This window comes from Myotis brandtii, unplaced genomic scaffold (assembly GCF_000412655.1).
Source record: "Myotis brandtii unplaced genomic scaffold, ASM41265v1 scaffold155, whole genome shotgun sequence".
In the NCBI taxonomy this organism is placed as follows: domain Eukaryota; kingdom Metazoa; phylum Chordata; class Mammalia; order Chiroptera; family Vespertilionidae; genus Myotis; species Myotis brandtii.
In genome coordinates, this window is record NW_005355621.1 from 2,912,365 (window position 1) to 2,925,274 (window position 12,910).

Genomic DNA, 12,910 nt, shown 5'->3' on the forward strand with positions numbered 1-12,910 from the left:
GCTCGGATTCCAAAGGCCAGCGTTCCGGTCAGACTCGAGTCAGTCTCCTAGACATGCTCGCGCTGCCTTCCCAGGACATCCGGAACCCAGGAAAGCCTCCAAAAGGAAGCTTAGGGCACAATTACCTCAGCTTTTAGACTAAGCGGTTTATAAAACACCTCCCAACTTACTCTTCCTTTAAACTCTGCATCTATACAGGACGTCAAAATCCAACTTCCAACGTTTCTTGGAAATTTGAATCCATAGGGCAGAATTACGAACACTCTTTCCACTTAGGGTGATTTATCTACCCGAAGCAATACAGCAACACCCTCCATGACATATGGGACCTAATGGTCCACTTTTACAGGTGAATTCAGAGAATGCGTCAGTGATAGAACTACAAAGACTCCAGTTACACTGATACCAGGCCTATTCATGAGACAAAAACCACACCAACACTTAAAAGTATAGTGTTTATAGCAGCAATAATAGCTCACACACTTCTGTAGTGGCTGTGCATATATGAACACAATCTTCACAACCTTCTTGAAGCAAGGCCTATCAGGTCCATTTCACAGATAGGGACACTGAGGCACAGAAAAGCTAACTTGCCCAAGGTCACAAGCTGGTCAACAGCAGATGGAGGACCCACACTCGGGCAGTGTGGTGTGTGCTTTTACACACTATCCTGTATCGCCTGAAAAAGTCCGGTAACAGCCCTGGCTCCTCTCAGCTGTCCCCGCTTAATTGCCTAGGGCGAGTCCAACGATTCTGAGCCTTGAACATGTAAATGCATGTAATTTGCCAACCTCTCAGGATTTCCGGGGACTCGGTGGTGTGAAAATCCTGGAAAAGCGTCGTGAAATTATTACACTCTCTTAATGCTGTCGAGGATCTGTCAAGGTCGTGCACTAAGAAACGATACAAAAAACCATTTTCTCGGATATTGTGCAAGCAAACTGTCTCCACAAAGAAGAACGAGAGGAAGGAATCCACCAGGGGGCCGGTGTCCCCTACCACAGGTGAAGCTTTCACTAACCCGGGCTAAGAGCCTCACCCTCCCTCAGACACCCCTGCAACGTCTCCCCTCCCTGCGTTCCCCGGGCACCCAGCCGGCGGTGTTCGGGTCCCGGCCGCTCGCTCGGGGCTGGGTCGGCTGTCAGGTCACCCAAGGCTTACATGCACACGCGCTCCCGGGCCTCGGGCCCTCCTTCAGGTGTCCCGCACCGTCCGCTCCGCTCCGCTCCGATGCAATGCGGGACTGAAGCGAACAGTGGAGCCGCTGCTGGTTCCCGGTGGCTACGGGAAGCCACGCCCTTGTGTGAGCGGAGCGGTGGCAGAAAGCCAGAGTCAGAATGACAAAGCAGAAATCCGCGGCTCGTGCAGCCCTGGCGACCTACGCCCGCGGCTCGGCTAGCTAGGCTCCCCTAAGGGTGACGCCACATCCTCTTCCTGCTGATAGCGCCCCCAACCCAAGAAAAGAACAAAAACAATTTAAGGAATGTCTGGAACCAGAGCCCAAAATAAGAGTGGGTTTTAACTGAACAAAACTGGACTATGCCCTAAGGCGGTGACTCCAGAACTTTGCTGCCCAGTGTTATCACGGGAGGATCTTATAAAAAACGCTGGCACCTGGTTCCCACCCCCAGATATTCGGATGGCATGGGTATGGGGTGCCACCTGGGCATGAGTTGTTGTTTTTTTTTAACTCCTGGGTATTCTATAGAGTGAACAGCAAAGTGAGGGACCCAATGCCCTCAGGTAATGGATTAGTCAGCCTGGCAATTCCCTAAAGGAAGTTACTATACCCTGACTAACCCTGAATCGAAGTGACAGATTGCACCAACACACAACTTCCCCTTATAGTTCTTCCTCCTTGTCCCACTCAGGTTTAGGTTTGTCATGGAAGTTTTAAGGAAAACTGAAGAGTATACAACTCCAGCCATGCCAAGCCACCTGTAGCCGCCCAAGTACCCATGCTCTCTCATACGTCCATGCTCTGTCATATTCTGACACTTGCACTAGTAGCCAGCTATGTATATTTGCTGAATAAATAAATAAATGTCTTCCCCACCTCTTTGTCTGGATACTGCCAGACTGAAGCAGACTTAGGTGAAAGGGTTGCTGGTTTCTTAAGGCTGTGAGAAACCACACTTATGACCTGGCAGACAAACACAATCCACTTTTTTGAGCCCCTTCCAATCCTCTCAGCTTCTGAACGTGCGCAAACGCACGCACGCACGCACGCACGCACGCATGTGTTCACTAACCTGACACTTTCCCTACCTGATAACCACTATTAGGTAGGGAAAGTGAGAGCGTGCCTCACCTGATTCTGGGGCCCTTAGAACAGACGATGGTCAGGATACAATGTTTTAAGGAGCAAAGAATGAAAATTATGTCAGAAAGAAAGCTGGGACTAAGGGAGAAAACAAACTCTGTACTAACCATTTTATAGGCCGTAGCTCATTTAATCTATACAGTAATAGCCATGAACCAGGGTCATAAACTCCTCCTTCTTAAAAATATATAGAAACTATACCTTATTCAAAAGTCTTAGGAGAGGGACTTTAAAATCATTTAACTTGAAATAAAGTACTAAAAGCAAGTGATAAGGACTGATTTCTAAGAACCCTGTATGACAGACAGGTCAGCATTACCATAGTTAATATTTTCTAACAGCATACCAGAAAAAGGCTAATAAGGCATCTTAAGTTCACACTATTCTTAAATGAGCAAATTATAGTACAAATAGCTAGAATACTGCAGCAGTTATTTTTTTAAGTAAAAAAAATCACCATTTTTAAAAACCTTCACTTTTTTTTAAGCCCTTTTTGCTACTGTTAGGGACCAGATGCCTTACCCTTGTCACAAAATAGAGAATTCTTTAGTTCTATTTAGTTGCTGGTTAATGGAAGAAGTGCCTCATCTCACATTTTCCATGATGCAGCATTGTTCTAGTTATACATTTTATGTTATTCCCCTTGCCTGACTTCTCTTCCCTCCCTAAAGGCCTACTCTTTCAAAGCTCATCTGAAATGTCACTTCCTCTGGGAGGGCTTCCCTGATTCCAACTCAGTGTTTATCGATCCTCCCCTTTTCCGTGTCCCCAAATAACTAAAAATAATTACAAGTCATCTAAATCCAAGAGAGCTTTGGGAAGGCAAACCCTTGTTTGATTTATCTTGTCACCCCAGAACCTGCTATATATAGTAAGTACTCAAAAAATCCTTGAAAAGGCCCTCTGTTCCTGAGCTAACATCTAAGCACTCTATAAACAGATCTATGCAGGTGTTTGATTAAGGGTCCTATTGCATTGAACTACTGTTCCTCCTACAAATAAGCCTCTCTCACCTCACTGAGCTAGAACACTTTTCTGACACCCAAATCTTCTCTGCTTAAACCTTCAGTAGCTCTCCAGGACCCTCAAGATAAAGTCCAAACTCCTCAATTGTACTGACTTGGCCAGGCTCACTCTTGTTAAACCTAGATGTCCACATATTCTGCACCCAAAACATTGCTGGAAAAGACATAGAAATTAAAAGTGATTTCACTTTAAAGTCAAGACCACAAACCTCAATGTGCCTCAAAGCTTCCCAGCAAGGCTTTGTATCTCCGATATATTTATTTTCCCTGTTTCCAAAGTTACTATTGCATTCTTATTCCTCTTTTGTCAAACCTCTAATACACCTACAGCTTACCATGGGCTCATAACTTGCTTTTTCTACTTTAAGAACATTGAATCAACTAGGCAGAACTCCCTCCTACTTCCCTCTCAACCTCCACTTGTGTGTGGATTCTCATCTTTCCTTGTCTTCTCAATCTTCAGTAACTTCACTCATGGTATCATCAATTTCTTGTTCTCTACCTGATCATTCCCATCACCATACAAACACACTGTACTTTTCACATTAAAAAAAAAAAAGCCTTCCATCATCCCATGTGCTCCAACCCTCATAGTTACCACCCCATTTCTTTGCTCCCCTTCACAGAAAAAAAAAATGAGGGAAAATTCTTTATACCCTGAAAAAAAAATAAAGGGAGGTGTAGGAAAGCATGTCTCTTTGGCATGAGGTTTATTTTAGGTTGATTATTTTTAAGAAACAAAAGGCTCAGAAAGAGCTTTTTAACTCCCCCTTAACTGCCTAAAAGAATTTAGATCAGTGGTACCTAACATGGGGCACATGCCCCACAAGGAGGCAATTTGATTTTTAAGGGGGGGCAACTGGAGAATGAGTTATTAACAGTGAATTTTTTGCATTTCTTATGGTTCTAGGGGACTCATATACAGTATATAAGTATATATTGTGACATTTATGCATTTCAGTTCTCTATTATGTTTTGAAAGTTTGCTATTTTTTCATATCATTTTATATTATCTTTTTAACAATTTCTTAGTGATTTCTTCCTCAGTACTTCACCTGTCCTTTTGTTCTTTTATTTTTCTCTTTCATGGATGCCATGTTCTTTGGAAGCTTATTTAGACCAAATTAATGGCCTTTTAGGCTTCCTCCACGTGAATGGGAGTTCACTTTTTGAATAATAAGAATTATATGTCACAGGGGGGCATCAGGATTTTAGAGATGCTTAGGTGGGGCATGGCCAAAAAAAGGTTGGGAAGCACTGATTAGATAGAGAGCCTGTTCCAGGAAGAGGAGCTATCACCAGGGATAACTGCAAATAATATGAGGTGCGGTGAGCCGGGGACCTTAGCAAAGCCTGCTTATTCAAAGTACTCCCTCTAATAGACTTTGCATGACATAGCAAACATTTGTTTACCAAACATTTGTTTTGCCATCTCCATGTGAAGTCCCAAATGCCTATTCCTTCTCTTTAGCTCTGGATGGCATATAAGCCATTGTCAACTACCTGACTGTTTTTGGGCCTCAGATGAAATTAAACTTGATCTTCTGCAATTAACTTGTCTCATCTCAATTTAATTCTTAAACCATCTAGAAGAGTAGAGGAGAAAATTTTCCTCCCTGACAGAAGCCAAGAAAGATCTAAGAATATGATCAATGTCAGCCTCCAGTTTTAGAATAGCACAGCTCAATAGAAGTTTCTGTGATGATAGAAATGTTCTATATCAATACTATCCAACCCAAAAGCCCTCACCACGTGTGACTGTTGAGCACTTGTAATATGGCTAGTGCAAGTACAGGCCTGAAGTTTTTACTACTTGTTTAATTAATTTAAATGTAAATAGCCACATGTGGGCAGGGACCAGGATTATTTATGCTCATCATGATGTTCCCGAAACTTAATACAGGACCTACATATATAGTAATTGCTTAATAAATATTTGTCAAAAGATTCAATCTGTAAAATGGTATATTATTAGTTAATTTGTGGGTCCCATCTTTTTCCAAAGAGGAAAGGGGAAAAAAGACTTTATGTGGTGCCCTAGCTGGTTTGGCTCAGTGGATGGAGCATCAACCTGTGGACTGAAGGGTCCTGGGATTGATTCTAGTCAGAGGCACATGCCCGGGTTGCGGGCTCGATCCCCAGTGGGGGCTTGCAGGAGGCAGCCAATCAATGATTCTCTCTCATCATTGATGTTTCTATCTCTCTCTCCCTCTCTGAAATCAATAAAAATATATCTAAAAAAAAAAAGACTTTATATGGTGAGGGAGCACAGCTGCTCCTCGAACCTGCATACACCCTGACCCTGCTGTTGCATGAATTGTTGGGGAGTAAGTTTCTCCTTGACCCTGCTCCACCACACTAACTGTTGGGTCCAAGTCCCTCTGCCAGGGACTGGACCTCCTTGGACGCTAGGTCTTTAAGAATTTGCTCTATCCCAGAGGGTAGATGGGATAATAAATGAGAACATACTGGGTGGTCTGAGTAAAATAACAATTGTAATACGCCTATGAGCATGCCTGGAACATAGTAGGTACTCAAATGTGATGGCCCATCAACTTCACAGAGGGAAAGCAAATAATAGTATGGGAGAAGGCCTTAAAAAAGCAAGTGATATCTATAAGGGAACCATATCTTGAGGAATAATGGGAGTAGAAGTAACCCCTAAGGATTTTTCACTGCTTATGTGCCCGGCGTAAATCTGGGTCTCTACATGACTCATTTAATCCTCACCACAATCCAGTGAGTGAGATGCTATTATCTTTCCCATTTTACGGCTGAAAAAAAACCCCACTTATGGACAGTGAGGATAATTATCTTGCCCATGATCACTGAGCTAATAATTGACAGAGCTGAGACTGCCACTTGGCCCTTGGCTCTTACCACAGTGCTGTTCCACCTCTTGAACAGATTTTCTTCTAGGGAACAGCAATAGGAAAGATACTGTGTGTTGTTGCATGTTATACAGAAGCATAAGGGAAGATGAAACTATAAATATGTAGATTCAGCTTGGGATTCACAAGGCAGCTAAGGATTTAGCTCTTTTCCCCTACATTCTCAAAATCATCCACGTATTACACCCATATTACAAAATTACAAACTGAAATTCCAGGAAATGAAGATTCTTGCCAAAGGTCACAAAGCAGGTGTGTTAGATTTGCCATATAAATCCAGGTGTGTCTATCCCTAAATCCACTGTTTGTCTTACAATTCAAAAGTGTACATAGTGAGGTACAGACTAAAAAGAAGTAAAAGCAACATGATTTAAGGACAAAAAGAAGCATTAACTTTCTGACAATGACCAGGGCAGACTTCATGCATGAAATACCTACCCTGAAAACTGCTCGGGGGACCATGATTTCTGAGAAGCCTCTGAGCAAACATAGGACTAGTCACTCTTTTACATACAACAAGCTGCAGTAATGCTGTCTGTGTACACGCCTGCCAACTTTAGTACTGCCACTTACTGAGCACCTGTATGCCAGGATCTTCACATGTTCTCATGAATCATCTTAATAAGCCTTTGGGATATGTATTACCATCTCTATTTGCAGATGAGTAAACTCAAGGTCTGACAGCTAGCCCTGGATTTACGCCCTCATTCTCTTCTTTCTCCACCACACTATTTTTCACTTGAGGGGCTGGTCTTTGAATCCCTAGTACCTGGCACAGTGCCTTTCCCATAGTAGGCACTCACTCAAGATTTCGATTATAGTGGAAAGAAAACATTTTTAATGTAGAAAATCTCTGGCCAGCAGAGCTTCAGGAGGTACAGGCTCTATTGCAGTAAACTTTCAGATGTCTCATCTTGTAAAATGAGATTAGCCATCCTCACCCCCAACCAAGAAGATGTGTATTCATTAATAGTGGTAAACAGATGACAGAAGTGACACAGCTTATTATTATTGACCTCTAAATTTTTAAACCCTATTTGAGTTGATATTGAGAGGAACACCCCCTCTAATTTCTCTTATTCATTCCCACAACTTCAAACCTCACCTATAGAGTAAACCTCACTCATCCAGATCTATGTACCCACTAGCCTATAGATCCACACTAGACAATCACAAAGTGTCCAAAACCAAGTTCATGACCTTCCTAGTCTAAATCCTGTGTCCTCTCTAAATGATGATTCCACCATCATCTTTCTTCATGGCAGAAATATATGCAGTATGCTTAACTTCTTCCTCTACTTCATCCTGCATGGGATTATGATCATGTATCTCTGCATTAAAACATCCCTTGGGCCTGGCAGGTTTTCTCAGTGGTTAGAGCATTGGCCCTCGGACCAAAGGGTTGTGGATTCGATTCCCAGTCAAGGACATGCACCTCGGTTGCAGGTTTGATCCCCCTGCCCCAGTCGGGGCACGTGCAGGAGGCAACCAATCTCTCTCTCTCTCTCTCTCTCTCTCTCCCTTCCTCCCTCTCTCTCTCTCTCCCTCCCTTCCACTTTCTCTAATGGAAAAAATATCTTTAGGTGAGGATTTTAAAAAAACTTCCCCCTAAAGAAGAACCAGATCTTATTCACCTGTGTTTCCTCAGAACCTATTGCACTGACAAGACAGATACACAAATATTTGAGTGATTATTCATTTTTATGTATTTCTTTCCAGTCCTTTCCTATGCTTTTTAAAGCAAGATGTGACTATTCTACAAAACTATTTTAAGCTCTTTGTTTTTTTAACATGATTTGCTTTTTTATTTTTTGAAATATTGTTTTTTTTATTCAATAAGCTCTTTGTTTTTTAATTAAACATTATTATAGAAAATTTTCCCATGCTATTAAAAATTCTATGTGAATCATTTTAAATGGCAGCTAATAGTACATGAGTTAGTAGCTACTACTGAACACTGACTATGTACCAGGAACAGTACCAGGCACTTTACATCCATCCTCATTACATCCCCACTTGATAGATGAGGATACAAAAGCTCAGAGGAGCAAAGAGCCCTCTACTTATGACTATGATTAATGAAGGCAAGACTCCTATCATTTATGTATAAGCAGGTCCTCCAATATTTTTTGAAAGAATGAAAAGAATGTATACCTAGCAATTAAAAAGAGATTTTTCTTGCCTTATAAAAAGCTTAATCTAAATCTATCCTTTTTATATCTAAGTAATTGGGAAGATGACATTAATTAAACACTATGTTAGATGCATTGCAGACATTATCTTATTTAATCCTAACAACTCAGAGACGTTGTTACCTGGTAAGGATTTGAACCCAGGTCTGCATGGTACAAAACCATATTTTCTACCTTTTATAAAATGTGTGAGCTATTTTATTTTTGTTGTTGTTAATCATCACTGAAGGATATTTTTTCCGTTAATTTTTAGAGAGAATGGGAGGGAGGGAGATGGAGAGAGATGGAGAGAGATGGAGAGAGAGAGAGAGAGAGAGAGAGAGAAGAGAGAGAGAGAGAGAGACAGAGAGAGAAAGAGAGAGACAGAGAGAGAAAGAGAGAGAGAGAGAGAGAGAGAGAGAGAGAAAGAGAGAGAAACATTGATGTGAGAGACACCCAACGGCTGCCTCCTGCAGGTGCCCCAATGGGACCGAGGATCAAACCTGCAACCCAGGTACATGCCCTTGACCAGGAATTGAACCCAGATCCTTAGGTCCTGGGGCCAACACTCTAACCACTTAGCAACACAGGCCAAGGCTGTAAGTTGTTTTCTTAAATGGATAATCAACTCCTTACCCTCCTTGCATTCATTCCAAACAGACATTTACTTAAACAGTGGTATATATGTATGGATCCTTAAATGAACGCTACATAGCCACTGGTCTCCATCCTCTTGACCCATTTACATAAGAGCAAAGCACACACTAGGGGTCCAATCAGCACAGTGCTTATTTCCATAAGTAGCACTAATACAGGTATAAAAAGCAGCCTGGTGGGGTGTGTCTGTTTCTGTGTATAGACCTGGGAGGGGAGCACCATAACCAACAGGATCATAAGCACAGGTTAGATCAGAGAACAAGTCAGCATTAAGAGCCTGGCCTTTGGAGCCAGATGCCCTAGTTTCAGTTCTGTCAGTTACTGGTTGTACAACGTTGAGCAAGTTATCTAACCTCGTTATGCCTCATTTCCTCATCTGTGAACATAATCTCACAGAACGTGATTACATTAGTTAGCACTTGAAGTGCTTAGAGCAGTGGTTCACAGCAATTGCCATATCAGGGCTTCCTGCCATTATTATTATTCCATGAGGAACATGAACAGACAATTCAGATAATGAATTACAATAAATAAGATACAATTCAGATAATGTAATATAACATATAGAAAAAGTTTGCCTCATTAATAATCAAAGAAATACAAATTAAAAATACAGACTCTTTTACCTCTCAAATTGGCAAACAATAATTTTTGAAAACCGATTATTATTTAACATTTCATTGAGCTTGTGGGGTTATCAATTAGTACACATCACTTAAAAGGCTCTAGAACTTGAGAAATGTTCATACTGTAACCCAGAAATTCATTCCAGTAATCTATCCTAAGGAAAAATTCTAAATACAGCAAAAACTTTATGTACAAAGAAAAATAATTCTAACCTACTATTCTATAATAACAAAAAGACTATTTGTCCAATAATAGTGAAGTGGCCAAGTAAATATATGGAATATTTTATAGTAACTGAGTAAATTATTAAGAACTTTAGCCCTAGCTGCTTGGTCAGTGGTCAGAGCATCGACCTGCAGACTGAAGGGTCCTTGGTTCAATTCCGGTCAAGAGCACATGTCCAGGTTGTAGGCTTGATCCCCAGTGTGGGACGTGCAGGAGGCAGCCAATCAATTCTCTCTCATCACTGATATTTCTTTTTCTCTCCCCATCTCCCTTCTTCTCTGAAGTCAATAAAAATATTTTTTAAAAGAACTTTAATAACATGCAAAGTATTTAATAAATAAATCAGGATATTATTTATAGAATATTCTGATATATAGACTATTAATAGTGGTTATCTTTGAATGTAAGTATATGTGATTTTAAAATTTTATTGTATTGCAGTCTTCAAATTTTCTAAAATGAACATTTTTACAGACAAAACTAAAATGCTTAAAGAATATTTTAAGCCTAATTCCTAAAATAAATAGAATGACCTCCCAGGGATCCCTACTTCCCATAGGAAAAGACTCCTTGCCCACTTTTATCTCTCATCATCTCTCTGCCACACACTCCTTACTATATTTACTCTAAGTGAACAAGCCATGATGTTTTCTAATTTGTTTTTGTTTACAGCCATGAATTCCTTGCTTTTTTCCACCAGGAAAACAACTACCCAATATCCTATCACAGCTACTCTGTGATCTGACAGCCTTTCCAGACACCTGATTACACAGATGCAAACAAGTAGAGTGGCCTTAAAGAATGAGACTGTGCCTTATTCGTCTTTTCTCTCCTGCCAGAGCTTGGGAAATAAATAGGTGTCCAAAACACATCCGTTGAATGAAGAAGCATCAATATCAAAGCGGTGAAATCTGAGCCAGCCTGGGATACCTCTGCACGCAAGGGGCTTTTATTTGTTTAAGGAAAGGGCACTGAGAACCAGACAGGCCTGGGCTTGCCACAGCCACACTGAGCAAGTTACTAAACTGTGGAGCATCTGCTTCTTTGCTTATAAACAGAATTAAATCCAGCAACTCACAAGGTTATTGTGAGGATTAAGAGAGAGAGATGTGAAACACTGGCATAAAAACAGAAATTCAAATGTTAGATTCTCTCCCTCTTGCTGAAGTCATTAAAGCCATGCGATCTATTAGCAGTCAGGGAACAAAGACGATACACATCAGAATCCCCAAATCAGTGACATACGGCATCCAGATACACTTTTGGCAAACTGACACACAAGTCCTCTCAAACCTTACACTGTTTTTCATATTGATAGCTGAAGAATGACAGCAGCTGCCAGCCAAAATTAAGATGATTAAACTGATGTTGTCTGTTACTCAGATCAAAGCCACTGGGGCCACCTGAGGCCAAGATACAAGGCTCCATCTATCAACAAGCCCTGTGAGTGGCAGCTCATCCACAGGGGTAGGCACAGTGCAGCTGGCATGGTGGCAGGTTACACAGCCTTTGGTGACAACAGCTGCCGTCACATCCAGGAACACCTACCATAGTATCAATACCATGCACATCATATGTAAGGCAGGTGGGGTGAGGCATGAAAAGTTCTAAGGAGGTAGTGGGAGGAAGCACAGGGAGGGACCAGGAATTACCAATGGGTTTACTAACAAGCCAACTATCCTCTGTATTAATACTTTTCTATAGTTTGTTTCCTCATCATAAGAAGGTGATATCACTACCCATCTCATTGATGTACTTTGAAGATTGAATAGGAGAACATGCCCTTCGGGCACAGGGAAGGCAGCATTTATGACTATTACCACTGCCCACACACACATACTAATGCCTTGTCTTCCGGTGCTAAACTCCTCCCTCCGGTACCAAACTCAATAGATCTGAGTTGATCTTTATGGTTGTTCCCAAGTAATAACCTTAATTTATATAGACTGGTCGAAAATACAGCCCAAAAGAAGGAAGAGGAAAATGTCAGAGTGGTGGGGGAGGGTCCCTGGTAGCACAGCTTTCCATCTTGATTTTCTTTAAGAGGAGATACTATTGCAAATGCAGGAATCACTGCAGAGTCACTCCATTACCAATCCAGTTAGGTGCTACACTGCCCTGGTTGCCACAGGCCACCAACTCCGAATGAAAATAAAGGGGATTTTTTTAGAGGGGGGGGGGGGGGGGGAAGGGAGGAAGCAAGCCTCACTCCATAAGAGTAGGAAGCACACCTGCCTAGTTCCTGACTCTATTTCCAATGCTTTAACACAGCAAGCACTCAGTAAACATGCTGGATGAATAAATGCACCCAGAAACATGGACCAGATCATACATCTCTCCTGTGTGAGGCCCTGCACATGTTCGACGGTGTTCCTCCTATACGGGGGCAAGAAAATTTCACAGAATCCAAAGTGCTTGGATTAATAACACTCACACTTCTTACTTGCCCTAGATCATGAGATATCAAACTTTTGGTAACAGTACCCCTTTACGCTCTTGAATAATTATTGAGGGCCCCAAAGAACTTTTGTTTATATGGGTTATAGTTATTAATATTTATCATATTAGAAATTAAAACTGAAAAATGTAAGCATATTTATTAATTCTCTTTAAATTAACAATAATAAACCCATTACATGTCAACACAACGTAATTTAAAAATAACTATATTTTCAAAAATATATAGTGAGAAGGTTGGCATTATTGTACATTTTTACAAGTTTTTTAGTGTCTTGTTTAATAAAAGACAGCTAGATTCTCATATTTGCTTCTTCGGAAGCAAGCCTAACTCCATAAGAGTAGGAAGCACACCTGCCTAGTTCCTGACTCTATTTCCAATGCTTTAACACAGCAAGCACTCAGTAAACATGCTGGATGAATAAATGCACCCACCATATTCTATACCAGATACCTCTACCAACTGACTGTCTGGCTCTTTGAGAATCTACTATGATCTAGGGCCAGCCGTGGGCAAACTACGGCCCGCGGGCC

General features: G+C 41.3%; 1 protein-coding gene across 1 annotated transcript in view; it reads right to left on the reverse strand.

The window, feature by feature from the left end:
- Nucleotides 1-1,382, reverse strand: part of TXNRD1 (thioredoxin reductase 1) — a 66,819-nt gene extending 65,437 nt beyond the window's left edge. Inside the window, exon 1 of the mRNA XM_005861671.2 lies at nucleotides 1,162-1,382. The gene's annotated coding sequence lies outside the window, so the exon portion shown is untranslated. The remainder of the gene's footprint in view (nucleotides 1-1,161) is intronic.
- Between the last annotated feature and the right edge of the window lie 11,528 nt (nucleotides 1,383-12,910).